The following is a 20,748-nucleotide window of genomic DNA, read 5'->3' as shown; positions in this document are numbered from 1 at the left end:
CAGGGTCTGCTTAAGAGCCTCTCCCTCTGCCCCTCTCCCTGCCTCACATGTGCTTGCTCTCTCTCTAAAATAAATAAATCTTTTTTTAAAAAAAAGGTACCCTACCTGAAACTTTTACCTAGTGTTAATCTCTGGAAGATAGAAATAAGTAAAGAAATATTGTAATGTAAAAAAGTGGAGCTTAATAATACCTATTCTGAAAGGTATTTTATCTTATTTATTATTTAAGTATATTAATCTTTAATCTCCTAAACTTTTGAAAATTACAGAGATTAATAGAACACCTGCACAAAGACGACTCTAACTTACAAAGCATTTCGTATTTTTCCAGTACCTACCACAGGCACTGTATGGCTCCTCTTATAATCTCAGTCAATGTTTCTTTGAATGGCTGATGGGATCATCACTAATGTGGTAGAGCAGAAATAGTGTGAACTTTGGAGCCTAAAAACATCTAGATTCAATTTTAATCTCTAATACTTACCAACTCTGTGACCTGGGGGAAATTAGTTAGGCTGAATCATGGTCCCTCCAAAGATATCCACGTCCTAGTCATGGGGACCTGTGAATATGTCACCTTACATGGCAAAAGGGACAGATGTGATTAAATTAAGGATCTGGAGATGGAAAGATTATCTACGATTAACCTGGTGGGCCCAGTGTAATTACAAAGGCCCTTATAAGAGGAAGGTAGGAAGGTCAGAGTCAGAGCTGTGATGATGGAAGCAGAGACTGGAGGAACACAGACCTGCTGCAACCTTGACTGTCAAACTTCTGACCTCCAGAACTGTAATACATTTGTGTTTTTTTAATGACTAAAATTGTGGGAATTTGTACAACGGAAAACCAATCCGTTTCTGAGCCTTAGCTTCCTTGTGGGAAAATTGAAGTAATATATTTATACCAGGAGGATTAAAAATAATTTTAAAGCACTCAGCACATAGTAAGTACTCAGTGAGTGGCAACTATTATGACAGATGCTGTATTGTTAGAGGTGAAGCTCAGTGTGTTAATTAAAAGCTTAAATGCTAAAGTCAGTCTGAGGGTATTTCTTTCCAGGCTCTACCACTGGCCAATTCCAGGTTCATTTGTAAAATGAAATTAAGGATAGGTCATCTCATAAGACTGTTGTGAGGATTAATTGAAATATTTCATGTAAAATACTGAGCCCCATGTCTGACGCAAGGTTAGCACGTAATAAGTATTGGCTCCAATTACTACTGCTATTCCAACTCCTGCTGTTTGTTTTTGCAGTTTCACCACTGAATCATCCAAAAACTATCTCTGTAATTTAAAAAGATGTCCCTGTAATTTCCTGCCACCAGATGACTGCATTTTGCCGTGGCCACTCACTCTGAACTTCAAAGAATGAGGTTGGCCTGGGGCTGAAAATGGTAGCTCTATCCTGGGCTCACCCAGATTTAACCCTAACTACTAATTCCCCCCAATTCCATTCCAAAAAGAAGAAAAAAAAAATCTCTTTATTAAAATAACGAAACGAGGCTTCAGTAAACTATAATAAATACTAAAACCAATAATGTTTTTGCTTTAGTAAACCAAATCCTTAAGATACAATTACATTTCTTCTTTCTTGTCCTAAGTATGTCTTTTAACCAGCTTATTCTCAGCTGATCTTTATACACAAGCATTTCTTCCTGACCATTACATAATTAAAAATATATATTCTAGTATTCACATTTTGATAAATCATGATGGGTGTTTTAAACAGTCCCTGTTTCAGTACCTTTCTTACACTTAATAAATTTTGTTACAAATTAGAGATAAAATATAATAGGAAATATAAATCAAAATGTTGAACATGCCTAGACATGACTTATTACCAGTCTAAAAGCACTTAGGGGGCACCTGGCTGACTCATTCGGTAGAGCATGCAACTCTCAAACTCAGGGTCATAAGTTCAAGCCCCACGTTGGGCATGGAACCTACTTTAAAGAAAAAGGCACTTAGAAAGTGAGAAACTGAGAAAAATAGAGGGAATTAATTTCTAATTTTCATGAGGTTTTCTTCTTTTTTTTTAAAGATTTTATTTATTCATTTGAGAGAGAGAGAGCACAAGCAGGGGGAGAGGCAGAGGCAGAGGGAGAAGCAGACTCCCCGCTGAGCAGGGAGCCCAATGTGGGGCTCAATCCCGGGACTCTGACATCATGACCTAAGCTGAAGGGAGATGCCTAACCATCAGAGCCCCCAGGCGCCCCTTTGAGGTTTCCCTCTGACAGTACGTTCCTGAACACCACCATCATTGTCACCATGAAAAACCACAAAGAGAGGGGCGCCTGGGTGGCTCAGTCGTTAAGCGTCTGCCTTCGGCTCAGGTCATGGTCCCAGGGTCCTGGGATCGAGTCCCACATCAGGCTCCCTGCTCGGCAGGAAGTCTGCTTCTCCCTCTCCCACTCCCCCTGCTTGTGTTCCTGCTCTCGCTGTCTCTGTCTCTGTCAAATAAATAAATAAAAATAAAATCTTAAAAAAAAAAAACACACAAAGAGAAAAAGAACATTCAGCTTACATGGAAACGACTCATTTTCTATTTTAGGTGGAAGGCTAATGTATGTGTATTCACAATATTTATATTTGTACTCATTCACATCAAATGAGTCAATCAACATAAGAAATTTCTTGTCAATGGACTAAATTTGAATTAGAGTGCATATAAAATTTGTCCCCAAAACTAAGACACTTTTGAGAGTAAAAGGGGGGCACTGTTAGTAATTATGTCAGAAAACAGATGTAAACTGCGACTGTCCTGGACAACCTAGGCACGTGGTCAATGTGGTTGTCGTTGTTTGAATGGATGTGACATCACCCTGGTGGAGGCATCTGGAGGGAAAAGCGGAGAGGTACTAGCCCTACATCACCTGTTTGTTTGTTTTTTTTTAAGATTTCTTTATTTACTTTAGAGAGAGAGAGAGAGAGCAGGAGGAGGGGCAGAGAGAGAGAGAGAAAATCTCCAGCAGGCTTCCCACTGAGCAAGGAGCCCCACGCGGGGTTTCAATTCCACAACACTGAGATGGCAACCTGAGCCAAAATCAAGAGTCAGATGCTTAACCAGCTGAGCCACCCAGGCGCCCTTGTACTACGCCATCTGAAAGCTGACTCCACCTGTATGTTTACCATTCCCCTTAGCTGGTGTCAAAGTATCCTTTATGTCAACTGAAAGAAAACCAACCTCAAAATAGGTTAGTAAATGCTTTATTCATTGTCTTACTGAGAACTACAGCCCAGGAAACAGTATTTCAGATTGCTCTGAAGAACTCCAAAGCTTGTCAGCTACAGGAGGTTATATATACAAAAAGGGGAAGGAGTATAAGTGATTCTAAGCAATTCTCCAAATTTTTGCATGTCACAAGGTATAATTTGTTACGGTTGTAAAAATTAAGGATTACTGATTTCCACATAGACATGAGAAAGACCCTTAGGCCATCCTAGTACATTATGTATCTATCATTTCTGATTGTTTAAAAATATTGCTTGCATGCCTCTGCCGAACTGGTTTTCCAGTTCTTGTTTTTGATTCCTCCTTGAGGTCACTTGAGATTCACTGAAGGCTTACATCTTTCACCTAGTGTAGCTTTAGTGCATGTTTACAGCTCTGCTTGGCTCCCTGAGTTTCACGCTAACTTAGAATAGTGAACCAAAGAAGAAACGAGAAGCTCTGGATACTCACTCTCGTCCTCCCCATTCCCATAATTATCTTCTTTCACGCTCTATTTCTGATGTAACTCTATGCACATTTATTATTAAAAAAAACTTGAGTATCCTTATGTGTGTGGTACATTTAGAGATGAATAACAATTCTTAAGGAGCGGCAAATCATATAGAAAGGCAGATTAGAACAGGAGCATTCATCAGTTCTCATCAGTGTTGACCTTGCTATGCAATGTAAGCAGAGGTTTGGAAATGTATGTACAAAGAAGTGATAGCATGAGGGGAGGAGTGCCTAAGAAAATCTGAGGGAATAAGAGATGCATTTATAGAGGGTGTAACTCCTAAAATAAGAACCAACACTCCGGACATTCCAGGCAGAGGAAACAAAATAAAAAGGACTAGAAACTTGAAACCTTGGTGCTGAGGGAAACTAGAGCATTTTGATGCAACGGTATACTGGGCTATTGATGGACTAGTGAGGGTGGCTTTGAGAGCATCATGAAGGATTCTGTTTGCCAACCTAAGAAGCTCAGAGTTTAACCCATCTGTTGGGGTGAGCCCAGAAATCTTCACGTATTTTTAGGTTCAGAAAGATTCTAATGTACTTCTGAAGTTGAGAGCCACTGAGATAGGAAAGTCTTTAAACTAGAATTAGGAGAGGGGGGTAGGTGTTACAGCTCAGAGGTAAAAACCACGTGGTGATAGAACGGATGATAAAGAGGCGATGTTCAGGGATGCATGTAGAATGTAGATATGCTCCAGCTCTCTGGCTTGGGCTACTGGACCAATTTTGATCACACTAAACTGTACCAGACAATGTTCCAGAAGATTTCACCCAGGGAACAAGATGTTTCTCAAAAATAAATAAATAAATAAATAAGTACTACTTTCACAACATACTGATGCATCTGAACTTTATTTGCTGGGGGAACAGGAATTTGGAAGATGCTGGCATTTTCAAGTTTTGATGCTAAAAATTCATTACCTTCATAGTCTCTTTTTTGGGCAGGCAAGAGGACGGAGATATCCCTTCGGTGATACACAGATAAAGCAATTCCCAGACACCTGCAGAAGATGCTACAAACTGATAGGTTAAGCCCTTAACAGAATGTTTTGGCTTTCATTCAGTAATAAGCTGTAGGAGGAGGATGCAGGATGCTAAGTGCTATCTTTCCTGTTTCCCAGAGTTGACAACTCAAGACCACAGCTGAACACAATAGGTCCGATACTGAAAGGACACACACGCCCGTCTTTTCTACTTATTCCCAAATGGCTAACCATTTCTTTGACAAGCTGAACAGTATTCTGACACTTGGCTCATGTGAAGGAAGAGGCAGGAGAGAGAGTGGAGCTAGAGGAGGACAGGGTAATAATCAGAAACATTCAGAGAGTGCTTCCTGTAGGCCACAAACAGTGCTACGCTCATTTAATTTTCTTCTCCTCCCAGCCCTCTGAAGTAGGTACTATTATTATCTTAAGACAAGAAATTATCATCATAAGCAAACAGTGGCCTAGAGAAGTTAAGAAACTTGCTCCCGGCCACATAGCAGGTAAACAGCAGAGCTGGAATCGGGAGAACCATCTGGGCTCCAGCGTCAACACTCAACCAGAGCTGAGGAGTCGCTGCACGCACACTCCTGGGCCCAGCAAGGACTTGTTTCCATCGGACGGATGGACACCGTGGAAGTTGTCTGGGAGTTAAACACATTTACCAGTGCCAAGGGAGAGGACTGCTCACAAAGCATATGTTCATAGGTTTTGGAAGAGGAACCAATGAAGAGAGAAAGCTGATGACCTAGGGGAGAATTAGAATTGCCGGGACGGACTCTGGAAAACAATATGGAGGTTCCTCAAAAAGTTGAAAATAGAGCTACCCTACAACCCAGCAGTTGCACTACTGGGTATTGACCCCAAAGATACAAATGTAGTGATCCGAAGGGGCACATGCATCCAATGTTTATAGCAGCAATGTCCATAATAGCCAAATTATGGAAAGAGCCTAGATGTCCATCAACAGATGAATGGATAAAGAAGATGTGGTATATATATATACAATGGAATATTATGCAGCCATCAGAAAAATGAAATCTTGCCATTTGCAACGATGTGGATTGAACTAGAGGGTATTTTGCTAAGTGAAATAAGTCAATCAGAGAAAGATAAGTATCATATGATCTCACTGATATGAGGAATTTGAGAAACAAGACAGAGGATCATAGGCGAAGGGAGGGAAAAATGAAACAGGACAAAACCAGACAGGGAGACAAACCATAAGAGACTCTTAATCTCAGGAAACAAACTGAGGGTTGCTGGAGTGGTGGGGGCTGGGAGGGGTGGGGTGGTTGGGTGATAGACATTGGGGAGGGTAAGTGCTATGGTGAGCACTGTGAATTGTGTAAGACTGATGAATCACAGTACCCCTGTACCCCGAAACAAATAATACATGATATGTTAATTTAAAAAAAAGAATTGCCGGAATGGGTTCTGGAGGAGCGGGGACAGATTGGGACTTCCACAGACCTTCCTACCTTTCACCAGGAGAAAGGACAAGTAAAGATGCAGGTGACTTTTTAGCAACATGTTGGAAACTGAGGTGATTCACAGCTGATGAAGCAGGAAGAAAACCGGTGCTGGGTGTGAAAAGTCGGGAGTGTTTGGGGAGCTGACAGTTTGGAGTTCGCACTGAGAGGCTGCTGGACAGGTTTAGCAGCATCTGAGGCAGGACCAGGCCCGTGGCTCGTGGCTCCATGGGGTAGGGCCCCATGTGAAATGAAAAGCAGGGTTCCCTGTCCAAAACTTGTTAAGAATCTCAAGACAACAATAGCGCAGTGCTGAAACAAGCACAAGCATGAGGTTCTCCTGAGTCTGGGACCTTAGGAGACTCAAAGGTCACATGCCTTGGTCAACAGTTGAAGGAGGAATGATTCTATAGACCTGTGTTGCCATCAGCCTGACTGCCCACAAACCGAATTTCCAATTCACTCTGCTGTTTCTAACCAAAACCTCTCTCCATGAGGAAGAAGAGAATCAGGTGGTGAGTCAGTTCCCTGTGATCACAGGCAGCTTTCCACCTCTTGATTTTGTAGCTGAGTGAGACCATCACTCTTTCCTTTCTGTAAAGGAGGGTTTTGATTTTTATTTGTGAGCAAGTCTTGCTTATTATCCTTAAGTCTTTGGCCAAATTGTTTCACAGGAAAAGCAGATAAATTATGAGCTTAAAATGTGACTGCATTTCTTAAAACAGAGATCACATCTTTAACAACACAAAATTATTTCATTTTAAGAGATTAGAGAACATCTTCATGAGGCTCTGGGGGGGGGGGCAGGGGGGGAGGTGTTTCTGTGAAACAATTTTGAGACTAGCCAATTTCCTATATCCATGTAGAGGTTAAATGAGTCACAAGTCCTATTCTATAAACATTACATAGCAGGTTTCAAATTATATTTAATTTCAGAAAATTGACATTTTATCAGGGTATTTTCTTCCAACATAAATCTCACTTTCTTACCAAAAAAAAAAAAAAAAAAATAGTGTTTTTCCAAATAGAAAATCTTTTAAATTATTAGTTGGAAATATTTGCTTTAGAGCTAATGAGATAATTAAATATTTGTTTAAATACTTGAATAACCTGGCTTGTGTATATAACTCCTATAATAATTTTCATTGCCATGAACTCTCAAAGATACTGAGCATTCCTGGTGGTTATGTTTTCAAAAATATTTATATTATCAGATTAGCTGAAACTATTTTAACTATGTTTGTAGAGATTTTGTGGCAGCCAAAATGCACATGAAGAAACATTTTCAAAATAAATAAAGTGATAAAGATAAAATGAAGCAGGTAGTATCTTCTAGTCCTCCCTCCTGTCTTAAGAACATTTGTTAGGGGGCGCCTGGGTGGCTCAGTCGTTAAGCATCTGCCTTCGGCTCAGGTCATGTCCCAGGGGCCTGGGATCGAGTCCCACATCAGGCTCCCTGCTCAGCAGGGAGTCTGTTTCTCCCTCTCCCTCTGCAGCTCCCCCTGCTTGTGCTCTCTCTGTCAAATAAATAATTAAAATCTTAAAAAAAAAAAAAAAAAAACATTTATTAGTTTAAATATGCCATTTTTGAAAACCTGTAGGAATGTAAACTACAACCATTTGATTATATACGTAGCTCATTTTTTTTTCATTTTTTACAACCACTACAGCCACATTCACGCAGTCAGGCTCACATCAAACTTTGAACCTACTAATTATTATGTCTATACTTTGAGCGGTCTGTCAAAATCTGTTTTTTCATCTGTGTAATGGAAGTTTTCATTCTTGAAATGATTATGGAAGCACCTTAGAAAATGTAATGCATATATAGAGAGGAACTATTCACATCACCCCTGGGTTTCAACCCTAACGTCATTACAGTGAAAGACTTGGACCTAAGATGCCTCCGAAACCACAGTCCTTCAGCAATAATAAGTATATAACAACAACAACAGCAACAATAATAATAAACAGCGACAGCAAAAGCAGCAATACTTACAGGCTTAGATGAGGACTGAATGAGACTATGTTATTAAAAACATGCTGCTCAACTATAAATAGGTAGATACATAGATAGATGAAAACATACATACATAGATGACGGAGAAGGATATCATGCTGCAGGAACACGATTTGTACTCCAGAAATTTCCAACGTAATATAAGACATAATATGGATTCACAAATAATTACAGCACATGGGAAGATTATAACTGCCCCAAAAGTAGTATACGGGAACAATGCTGACACTTCTCTTTCTAGAAGACAAGTTAGTCAGATCAAGATGCCTACACGGGCTAAGAAGATATTAGGAACAAAGTGATCTGACTAACTTGTGTTTTAGAAAAAGCAGCATTATCAGTCAGCATTATTAGGTCCAAGCAGATCAGCCACACAATTTGTGAGACCCATGACAAAAGAAAAACGCAGGTCTCTTTGTTAAACTTTTCCTGGGAATTTCAGAACAGTGGCGGCTGAACAGTAAGCCGAGGGCAGGACAGTTCTAAGTTCAGAACCACCTGAGTGGCATCTCCCTCATACAGCAGAAGGTGACCCCTGCCTCCCAGAAGGTCACATAAAATAGGGAATTCCCAAAACATAAGGAGGGGTCATGTGCTAGGCAGCCAATAAAGATGACAGAAGTCCATTATAGAAAGAAGATATTTTTCTCAGGCAGATAATCAAAGTTATAAAGTTTGGCCTACTTGTTTTCCTCTGAGACTTGTAAGTTTATCTCGTAAAGAAGACCCTGATAGTAACACGTATGTACAACATATAAAACACATACACAGCCACTCTCTTCTTTCCAGCTTCTTTCCATCAGAAACCATCTTAGAAGTCCCCAACTTTTTTTCAAAATTAAGATTGATCTTAAACCATTCCCTTCTTCCGGCCAAAATCATCACTTTTCTGTTGCACTGATAATGCACTGTTTTTCACTGTCCATCCATACACTTCTGGATTACATTCTCTCAGCCCAGTCATGTGATTCTGGTGGAGCTGAGCTGCCCTCCCATACCCCCATTCCTTTTTTTTTTTTTTTTTTTAAAGAGTGACAGAGAGAAGAGCTCACTAGAGAGCATCAGGGGGAGGGCGGTGGAGGGAGTGGAAGGGGGTCCTCAATCTCACCCTGAGATCATAACCTGAGCCTAAATCAAGAGGAGGATGTTTAAGCGACTGAGCCACCCCGGTGCCCCACCCCTATTCCTTTTAATGCTAATAGGACCCAGGCCCAGCCAGGTTTAAAAACCCCTTTTTCTAGCCACAGTGGTCTGATAGGGACACTCTCAAACTTCAATATGCACACCAATCAACTAGGGATCTTTTAATATGCAGATTCTGATTCAGCAGGATGAGGGCCTGAGAATCTGCATTTCTAAGAAGCTCCCAGAGGAAGGCTCTGCTGCTGATCTGTGGACAACACTGGGTGTAGCAAGGACCTAGATGTGTCCACAGGGCCTAGGGTTGTGCACTCTAACCAAACCAGGTCAGTCAACACATAGAAAGCCCAGGGGTGGCTGAGCAGAGATGGAAAGAGAAGGAATGACCATTTTGTTTCTTCTTCCAGCTAGTTGTACCTGACGCCAGTTCCTCCTCACTTGTCACACAGGCCAATAAATCTACCTTTTGTTTAAGTAAGGCTGGATCAGATTTCTTCACTTGCAACCAAAAGAATACTTAGAATATAAACTTTCTTTAGATCTGACAGTGCCCACGCTGTCCCGAACACAAGGCTGGTCCTTATTTGCTGCCTTTGCAACCCACCTACCTTAAAGAATTTTGAATTCTTTTTTTTTTTTTTAAAGATTTTATTTATTTATTTGAGAGAGAGAGAATGAGAGAGAGCACATGAGAGAGGTTAGCGTCAGAGGGAGAAGCAGACTCCCTGCCGAGCAGGGAGCCCGATGCGGGACTCGATCCAAGGACTTCAGGACCATGACCTGAGCCGAAGGCAGTCGCTTAACCAACTGAGCCACTCAGGCGCCCCAAAGAATTTTGAATTCTGACTCAAGATTAAAAGAAATAACTAGGAACAAATATACAATTGCCAAATTACTTGTTACATGTTTGAAATTCACTTATTTTTCTGTTATATTAAATTATCTAAGTAAAACTAACATAATACTTTTAAGGCTTCTCTTTGATCAATTGAGTAAAAATATGGTATTCATTTAAAAATTTTATTTCTAATCTGCTAGCTTCCTGTGTTTCCTATTAACTTCTCTATGGGTAACTATAACCTCTGGAACCAGGACAAGGGGTACAATACAGATCCAGTCTGTTGCAGGGAACAGACATTTGTAGAACTAGATTGGTATTCTAAACAGCATGCTGTTGGGTCCTAAAATTACACCAAGTTCATATGTGTCTACAAACTATACTTATCTATAAAAGTGTAAACTAATTCTTATTAATTCTTGTTAAAAATACACTGAGATCATTTTGCATTTTTAAAATTAGGCTCTCTGTTAAAGGCATTGTGGACTAAATTAATCATCATCTATTCACATGGCATAAATGATTAATCACCCTTGGAGAATAGATGGGTGGCAATTCTGAAGACAAGGTTAAGTAAACACTTGGAGAAGTCTTCCTAATGAAAAATGACTCTTGGTTCTGAGAGGTGATAATGTCATCGTTCTCAGAAACAAATAGAACAGATATTCCCATTACAAGTACAAATAGAAGGAATTAGCAAATTCACAACGCATGGTTGTTATCCTTTTGTTAGAGCAATTTATACTGAGTCCAAGTAACAGTTTATCAAAACTGTCATTTTGTAAAACTAGGATAAATCAAAAGAGCAAAACAACTTTACCAGGTCAGTTCTTGCTCACAGCCTTTATATGCTTCTTCCTTTGGAGGCTTTGTCTGTTTCCTTGGGCCAGGCGAGGTGCTTTGCATGGGCTCCTATGGCATCCGCAGAACCCCCGTCATCTGCAGAACCACACCACACCTGTTTGCTTTTCGGAATCTCTCGCTTCTTCTTCCCACAACCCTCTGCATAAACATTTAGCACAAAATGTTTTAAATATCTGTTTACTACATGGACAAGAAAGTTGGCAGATGCTATATTACAACCAATTCAATTCAAATGTGAAGAGCACCTTATGCTTGTAAGTTGCTTGCATAACGCTGATGTAATCTGCTTTGAAAAAAATTCATACAGCATCAAGTTTGAATTTTGTTTTACAATGTATTAACATGAAAAGATTTTGTTTTTCTTATATAAAATAAAGCTACCCGATGCTGTTGACTTTGGCTAAAAAAAAAAAAAAAGGGTGCTCTGCTTGCCTTTAAAAACCTTCAAATCCAAAGTCATAACCAAGGATTTAATACTATTAATGAAATAAAACAAAACAAAACAAACAGGTAAGTACCTTACAACTGTCCCAAGGTAAAGGAAGGAACTTGTATGTTTTTTCTGCCATGAATTATATCAACAAGTACCACTAGGGGGAGCTTCATATCTTCTTATTCACAGTAATCAGACCGCTACACTGAAAGCATATATTGCTATACCCATAAGCTAGCATTTACATGCTTCATTGTATGTGCAAGTTAATTTATCCCTAAATTTTATCTTAGCCCAAATATAGATATATTGATATCTATAAAATAATAATTTCATTTATATTTATTGAATAGTCATCAATTTACTCTCAAATGATCACTTTTCTTGAGGGACATTAACTCCACATGTAATTTTTTCTCCATTTTCATGGCTCTACAGACATGATAAATAAAAAACGTATTCAGAATCAAAAATACTAAACTTTTCCATTCCAAAAATAGGTAACAATTATGTATTTGCCTAAAGAAATTAAAGGAAAAAAAGATTTAGCAACTATCTTTAATTTAATGATGAGTTTCTCAAACTTTGTCAGTGAATAGCCCACTTAGTGTCTCAGCAATTTTTTCATGATGTTCCAGGCCAAAATAATACCCAAAGGTCTGTTCATTAAGTAGTTAGATTTATCAACTTAGGAAGTATTGAGCTTCTGGGAACCTGGGTAGCTCAGTTCGTTAAGCGACTGCCTTCAGCTCAGGTCATGATCCTGGAGTCTCTGGATCGAGTCCCGCATCGGGCTCCCTGCTCGGCAGGGAGTCTGCTTCTCTCTCTGACCCTAACCCCTCTCATGTGCTCTCTCTCATTCTCTCTCTCTCAAATAAATAAATAAAATCTTTAAAAAAAAAAAAAAAGTATTGAGCTTCTAAAAAAAAGTAGTTTCTAACAACTTCACAGCTATTTGAAAGAAAATACACATAAACAGAAAGAAAAAATAGTATTTTATTTCATCATTCCACACTAACCTATTATCAATTGTTGTTTAACAAATTACCCCCAAAATTTAATGGCTTAAGAAACAAATAGAGTTGACCCTTGAACAATTAGTACTATTAGTACTATTAGTACTACTATTAGTAGTTAAGTTTTGGAGGAGTTAAAAGTTAATATGTGGTACCCCTAACCCCTTCAAAACTTAACTACTAATAGCCTACTGCTGACCAGAAGCCTTACAGATAACAGATAACATAGTTTATTATATGTTATTTATTTACTTACTTCTATACATTATATGAAATATATACTGTATTCTTACAGTAAAGTAAGCTAGAGAAAAGAAAATGTTATTAAGAAAGCCATAAGTAGGGGCGCCTGGGTGGCTCAGTCAGTTAAGCATCTGCCTTTAGCTCAGGTCATGATCCCAGGGTCCTGGGCTCGAGCCCCATGTCTGGCTCCCTGCTCAGCAGGGAGTCTGCTTCTCCCTCTCCCTCTGCCCCTTCCCCTGCTTTCGCTCTCTTTCTCTCTCTCTGTGTCAGATAAATAAATAAAATCTTAATAAAAAAAAAAAAGTCATAAATAGGGGCGCCTGGGGTGGCTCAGTTAAGCATCCGACTCTTGATCTCAGTTCAGGTCTCGATCTCAAGGTCGTGAGTTCAAGCCCTGAATTGGGCTCCATGCTGGGCTGGCACCTACTTAAAAAAAAAAAAAAAAAAGAAAGAAAAGAAAAGAAAAAAAGTCATAAGGAAGAGAAAATACATTTATAGTGCTGTACTGTATCGAAAAAAAAAAACCCCATGTACAAGTGGACCCATGCCGTTCAAACCTGAGTTGTTCAAGAGTCAGCTGTATTTATCATCTCTTCTGTGGATCAGGAATTTGGGAGGGGCTTAACTGGGTGTCTGTGTCTCGGAATCTCTCCTGAGGTTGCAGTCAAGATGTCAAGGAGGGCCGGAAGGCCCACTTCCAAGATGGCTCATTCATGTGACTATTGGCAGAAAGCTTCAGTTTCCTGTTGGCTGTTGGAAAACAGGCTCAGTTCCTTTCACATGGGCACCTCCGTAGGGCTGCCTGAGTGTCTTCACAACATGGCAGCTGGCTTGCTCAAAAATGAGCAATCCAAGGGGGAAAGCAAGGAGTTGCTTCAATGCCTTTTAAATGAAACAGACTTGGAAGCTACACAGTCACTTCTGCCATGTTTGACTTTTTAGAAGCTAGTTACTAAGTTCAGCCCATATTCAAGATAAGAAAAATTAGGCTCTGTCTCTTAGAAGAAAAATTATCAAATAATTTTGGACACATTTTATAATCACTACACTTACTAATGAGGTCCAGGCACCTGTCGGGCACTGTACGGGTTAACTTCCGTGTCATCTTGACAGGGCTAAAGGATGCCAAGAGAGCTGGTAACACATTGTTTCTGGGTGTGTCTCTGACAGCATTTCTGGAAGAGATTAGCATTTGAATCTGTAGACTGAGTAAAGAAGATTGCCCTCTCCAATTCAGGTGGGCATCATCCAATCTGTTGAGGGCCTGAATAGAACAAAAAGGCAGAGGAAGGGCAAATGTGCTCTCTGTTCTCTGCCTGAGCTGGGATATCTATCTTCTCCTGCCTTCGGGTTCTTGGGCCTTCAGATTCAAAGTGTGATTTACACCATCAGCTCCCCTCATTCTCAGGCCTTCAGGTTTGGATTCAGTCTACAACACCAGCTTTCCTGGGCTTCCAGCTAACAGACCAGCAGATCATGGAACTCCTCAGCCTCCATAATCACATGAGCCAATCCCTCATATTTATCTCTTGCTCTATATCCATGTATCTATGTATGTGTGTGTGTATGTATGTATGTATTTTTGTATATCCTACTGGATCTGTTTCTCTGGAGAACTTGACTAATATAGGCCCTATACACTCAAACTTTGGAATCAGATTAGAAACGGGACCCTCGTTTCCTGTTCCACATTGACTTTCATGTGCTATCTGCTTTTTATCATAGCAACCACTGAACTCTCAGCTTCACAAAGATATGTCTGTTATAAAAGCAATGTAGCACAATCCAAGGTTGAAATTGTAGGCTACCTGACGATCATAGTTCACTTAGCAGCCAACAGATGTGCTTCCCTTGAAAGTTTTAAATATGTCATTTGGCCCCTGTGAGTTCACTGCAGCCCCATCAGACTCCCCCAGTGCACAATTAGACTTAATAACCTTTTTCTCAGAGGTGAAAATTAAGGTTGAATGTATGTTTTAAAAAGCCCTTCTAAACATGTCAATAGTTTCTCTATTTGTATTTCTTTTTTTTTTTTTTTTTTAAGATTTTATTTTTTTATTTGCCAGAGAGAGAGAGAGCAAGAGAGGGAACACAAGCAGGGGGAGTGGGAGAGGGAAAAGCAGACTTCCCACTGAGCAGGGAGCCTAATGCGGGGCTCGATCCCAGGACCCCAGGATCATGACCTGAGCCGAAGGCAGACGCTTAACTGACTGAGCCACCCAGGCACCCCACTATTTGTATTTCAAACAAATTATAAGAGAAAACTGGGGAGGCTATTTCTAGCCATGGTCTTGAAATAGAATAAAAGTTTTATCTTGTTATGAACGCATGTGGAATGTAAAAGTATTCTATGAGCAGAACATTTTTCCTCTGCCCATTTTAGCCAAATGTCAGCTGGATATGAAGAAAAAGCAGTACAAGAATAGGAAACACAACATTAAAAAAGTTCACTCATAAAAAAAATCAATATCCAGAAAATAATTCCTTCCTTTTTATTAAACAAACAAAACAAACAAACAAACAAAAAACCACCTTTTAAAAATTCTCCTTTCCTAATATAATGGTATTTTAGTGTTGGCCGGGAGTCTGTGCCAAACGATTACACGACCATCTCTTTCCTCACTTGTAGGAAGTTAGTCTTCAATAGAAAGCAAGCTCAGGTAATGAAAGGTCTTCCTGTTAATTATAGCAGATAGAAAAACAAAACGAAACAAAAAACATATTTCTCTTTGCTTTTTCCTGAAATCCCACTAAAATAACAAAAAAATTATTGCAGGCATAATCCCACAAAAACAGAGAAGGAAGAGGTGATGACAGCAGATGATTATAGTCCACAAAACACTGGAAGACGGAAAGCTAATAACCTAGTGGTAAATGACATAGGTTTTAGCTTTCTCTGTTTGGCTAAGGACCTGAAGATGAAAATCCCATCGCTAAGCAAGTTGAGTCATGCCACAGAAACTCAGAACATATCCATCAATAAAGGAACCACGGGCTTCTGAAGGCACTAGGTTTTCAAGTAGGGCTGAAAACAATGAGAATTTGTTAAAAGTCTTAATAAGGAGACTGGCATGGCTCTTTAGTCCATGCAGGCACATGACTATGTATCACAGAAGATGGTAGATTCCAGAGCACCTAGGTGGCGCAGTCAGTTAAGCATCGGACTCTTGGTTTCAGCTCAGGTCCTGATCTCAGGGTTGTGAGATTGAGCCCTGCATCAGGCTCCATGCTCAGTGTGGAGTCAGCTTGAGACTCTCTCTCGCTCTCCCTCTGCCCCTCCTGCTCGTGCTCTCTCTCTCTAAAATAAGTAAATCTTAAAAAAAAAAAAAAAAAAAAGGAAGATAGTATATACCTACTGATAACTGAGATGTTGAATGAGTCTACTCTCAGGGAGCTCCCTAGTCCCCTTCCACTCTGGGCCTTGAGAAGGCTGACTGTCAGGATTACACTCCGTCATGTGAAATAGTAGAGAAAGTCTTCTGGGGAAACTGTCTAGCCCTATAGATATGGACAGCCAGGAGTCCCACAGCAAGACTGCCAGCCCAGCTCCTTCCTGACCGCTCCACAATGAAACCATGACACTTGATAAGCTTCCTGTGAACACAGGGCTTCCAACCAGCATTTTAGCAATCCACTTTTTTATTATGAAGTAACTTATATAAAAATTTCCAGATCAAAACAAAGTACTCCTGCGGCTCCTGGCTGGCTCAGTCAGTGGAGCGTGCGACTCTTAATTTCATGGTTGTAGGTTCAAGCCCCATGTTGGGTATAGAGATTACTTAAAATTAGAAAAACAAAAAAAGAACAAAGATCTCCTGTATCCTTTTTGTTCAAATTTTCCAAACATGAGCATTTCCTGAATATACATGATCACCAACATCCTCTTTCTTTTTTTTTTTTTTAAAAGATTTTATTTATTTATTTGACAGAGAGAGACACAGCGAGAGATGGAACACAAGCAGGGGGAGTGGGAGAGGGAGAAGCAGGCTTCCCGTGCAGCAGGGAGCCCGATGCGGGGCTCGATTCCAGGACCCTGGGATCATGACCTGAGCCGAAGGCAGACGCTTAACGACTGAGCCACCCAGGCGCCCCACCAACATCCTCTTTCTTTCTCTCCCTGCCCCGTGTGTGTGTCTGTGTGTGCACACATGCATGTGTGTGTAGGTGCTCATATACTCATTATCATCAGTTGTATTTTGAATCGCAATTGAAAAGCAAGCTTTGGGGGTCCCTGGGTGGCTCAGTCAGTTAAGCATCTGCCTTCAGCTCAGGTCATGATCCCGGAGTCCTGGGATCAAGCCCCTCATCAGGCTCCCTGCTCAGTGGGGAGTCTGCTTCTCCCTCTGCTTCTCACTTGTGCTCTCTCTCTCTTAAATAAATAAATAAATAAATAAATAAATAAATAAATAAAATAAAAGTATAAGCTTTACATTCTATTGGATGACCTCACAGTGTATGTCAGGGCCAGATGCAGATTATGCATCCTTGACAGGAATACCGTGGAAATCATGGCATGATTTTCTCAGTGCATCTCATCAGGGGTTTCAAAGTTAGCAAAAAAACAAAAAATAAACAAACAAAACAAAACAAAACAAAAAGCAAGTACTAAGTATGAGAAATTTCTAAAAAGTACAGGAAAAAAAATGAAGCCAGAGTTTACTATTGTAAAGAACTAGAAGGAGTCTGAGACTTTACCCTACTTGCAAGCCAACAAATTGGCCTGCCAGAGTTCCATGGATGCTGGCAAATGACTGGAGACTCCTGGACCAGAAGCGAAGAATTTTATTACTCACAGAATAGCAAGCAGTGTGAACCTCACGGTTGCTCTGACTCCCCTTGCCCTCCATGTCCCATGGGGGTGACAAAGAACGGCCCAGGTGGATACTTCACATGCTGTGGAATTGTATCACAGCTGAGGACCCCTGAGCTTAGGGAACCCCAGTCTTTTATGATGGGCTGAAAGCAAGCCTGCACGACCTTCGCCTCAGAGGGAGACATCATCTTCAACATACTGGACAGTAAACAAACCTGTCCCCTGCCCTGGAGGGAGACACCATCACTGTCTTCCAAAGCTGCTGACTATACATATTCTTGAAATGGTAGTCTGGAACAAAGCTGTTACTGTCTCTAATCATAAAATGTGCAGAAATGCAAAAAAGCCATGGGGAATTGTATCCCATCCACTATGGGACCTACTTCCAAAAATAACTACATAGCCATAATAGAGTAAACTCTAGATATTGACCAAAAATTATGACTTAACTATATTGGGAATGGGGAAGAATGGGAAGAGTGAGTTGAGAAAGGTGGGATCACATAAAAGACAGTAAATCCTAACATTCTATAGTAGGAAATGATTAGATAAAATCTAAACTAGCAAATCAAGAAAGAGAAGTAAAAGTGTATTATTTTTTAAAAAGGAGAATAAAGTGTTATATGGGGTATCACCTCTAAGACATATTTTTCCCGTTAACTATCAGGAGCCCATCTATGACAAAAAATATGGATGGGAGCAGGGGTGGGTGAAGGTAGAAAAAAGGTAGTATTGGGATTTTATAAAAAGCCAAGTGTTGTCTCATTTAATCTCTTCTTCCATGTATAGGTTTACTGCACTTAAAAAAACAAAATCGGGGCACCTGGGTGGCTCAGCTGATTAAGCATCTGACTCTTGATTTTAGCTCAGGTCATGGTCTCAGGGTCTTGAGATCCAGCCCCCTATTGGGCTCTGCACTGGGCATGGAGACTGCTTAAGATTCTCTCTGCCTCTTCCCCCCTCCTCCTACTGCTCACTTGCTCTCTCTCTCAAAAATAAATAAAAAGGAGAAGGAAGTTACTATTTAAAAAAAAAAAAAAAGTTATGAAAGTATATATAGCAGAAAGTAGGAGTGCCCATGCCCATTAATAGGAGGGAATGAATCAAGAAAGAGGAAGGCAGGGCACCTGGGTGGCTCAGTTGGCTGAGCGTCCAACTCTTGATTTTGGCTCAGGTCATGATCTCATGGTCATGAGATTGAGCCCTACATTGGCGAGGGGGGGGGTGTCCCTGCTCAGTAGGGAGTCTGCTTCTTTCTTTCCTCTCCCTCTTCCCCTCCTCCCACTTGCATGCACATTCTCTCTCTTTCAAATAAATAAATAAATAAATAAATCTTTAAGAAAAAGAAAGAGGAAGGCATAATGCAGGTAAAGGAGATCAATATAGAAAGGGCTGAAGGACTCCACCAGATGGCATAAATAGGGATCCCAGAATGACAGCTATGCAATGGGCATAGACAACCAGTTCCAACTAGAGTAGTCAAAAGGACTGGGAAGAAATTTCCCTAGGTACAATAAAATGGCTAGAAAATGCCCTAATAGCTGGCAAAGACTTTGTGTTGAATTGGGTGTTTCTGAGGTGCGGTATGATTATTTATTACCTCAGACCAGCAGGCATAAACAGGCTGATGGTCAAGTAGTACGAACAAAAGAATATGCATGAAAGAAAAAGTAATCGTAATTTACTACATGGCAAACCTGTGCATATTCCCTATAATAATATGAACACTGAATACTAACCCAAACAAAATGATAAAATAACCAGAGTGGAAAGATGGGTGTGTGGATGAGGGTACACAGGTGTGGTGGGAATGAGGGAGAAAGAGAAATACTCACTTTCTACAGTGAGAACCTGATAGATAATGCATAAAATGGAAAAATCAAGAAGTAGCCAAATAAACATGTCATCTAGAGCTGTAAAGGTAAACATAAAATTCAGTGGCTAAATAATTGGTGAATGTAGTTTCCTTGGGGAAAAGAAGATGGGCAGAAATGACAAAGAATTGGTGTTTTTCGTTATTATTTGCCTCCTGAAGTTTTACACATTTATGTCTTTGATGTAAGTAAAAAGTTGTGTTTTTTTGGTTTTTTTTTAAGAAATAAGGGGAAGTTGAGGGACGCCTGGGTGGCTCAGTCGGTTAAGCAGCTGCCTTTGGCTCAGGTCATGATCCCAGGGTCCTGGGATCAAACCCTGAACCGGGCTCCTTGCTCAGCAGGGAGCCTGCTTCTCCCTCTGCCTGCCACTCCCCCTGCTTGTGCTCTCTCTCTCTGACAAATAATAAATAAAATCTTTAAAAAAAAAAAAAAGAAATAAGGGAAAGTTGGAAGAGAGGAAGAAGGGAGAGAGCAACATGTCTACTTTTCATCTGGTATAACTGAAAATATTAATAGAAATGTCAAATCCAAACTGATAGGATTTCCCAAAGTATACTTATTTTGTCTTGGTAGGTTGCAGGTAAAGGGACAGGCAACCCCTAAAAAAGAAAGAATACTCTTTAATATTTACAGGAATAGGGAAATGAGGGCAAACTCAGAGGATGTTCTGACATGCCTTGGAAATACATGTTCAGGAAGGAGTTATTCACAGTATGTTTCCAAAGCCATGACTAGTGGGTTTTTTATTTTCTTAGTGGAGTTTTCAGTTACCAGCAGATGTTATTGAGCAATCTGGAAACAGAAATTGTGAAAATAAAGGGGGAAAAAAAAGTCTACCCACACCTTTTCTTCCATTACTATGTTCTTGTGGTTGCTACTACTTCACTTTAACAAATATTGGCTTTTATCAAGACAACAACTGCCCGATTATAATTTGAATTTCAGGAATATTAACCAACATGTCCTGATTCGAACCAAAGAAAATGTGGTGTAGATGACACCTTGTCATCACTGACTTAGTTCCCTCAGGAGCTCAGGGAAAGGCCATGTTTTCATTTCTACCAATGATGCATTTTATGCCCTGTATGGAGGCTATTATCAGAGGCTGCTTCCTCGTGGATGCATATTCCTGGGGCCCCAAAACCTTCTTGTTATAGATACACACTTTCTCAACTTCTCCAAGTGCATTTAACTTATAAAGCCATGAAAAATTGATAGGTGCAATGAAACGCAATGGGCACCAATTCCTAATAAGGATGTCTATAGCACTATTTTTAATAGGATTTCATTATAAAACTCTTAACTCTTTAAAACTCTTAACTAAT

At 40.1% G+C, this 20,748-nt stretch overlaps 1 long non-coding RNA gene across 2 annotated transcripts in view; it reads right to left on the bottom strand.

The window, feature by feature from the left end:
- The window catches only part of LOC116633730, a 156,690-nt gene that overhangs the window by 49,461 nt on the left and 86,481 nt on the right, over positions 1-20,748 (bottom strand). The window contains exon 3 of one of the 2 annotated variants that reach the window (XR_004299773.1): positions 11,010-11,182. The exons of the other annotated variant lie outside the window; for it this stretch is intronic. This is a non-coding gene — a long non-coding RNA (uncharacterized LOC116633730). Of the gene's footprint in view, positions 1-11,009; positions 11,183-20,748 lie in introns of those variants that run through there. 2 annotated transcript variants of the gene reach the window in all.

Source organism: Phoca vitulina, unplaced genomic scaffold, assembly GCF_004348235.1.
Source record: "Phoca vitulina isolate PV1807 unplaced genomic scaffold, GSC_HSeal_1.0 scaffold8, whole genome shotgun sequence".
In the NCBI taxonomy this organism is placed as follows: domain Eukaryota; kingdom Metazoa; phylum Chordata; class Mammalia; order Carnivora; family Phocidae; genus Phoca; species Phoca vitulina.
The sequence above is the reverse complement of the archived record's forward strand: the minus strand, read 5'-3'. Positions and strand labels throughout refer to the sequence as shown.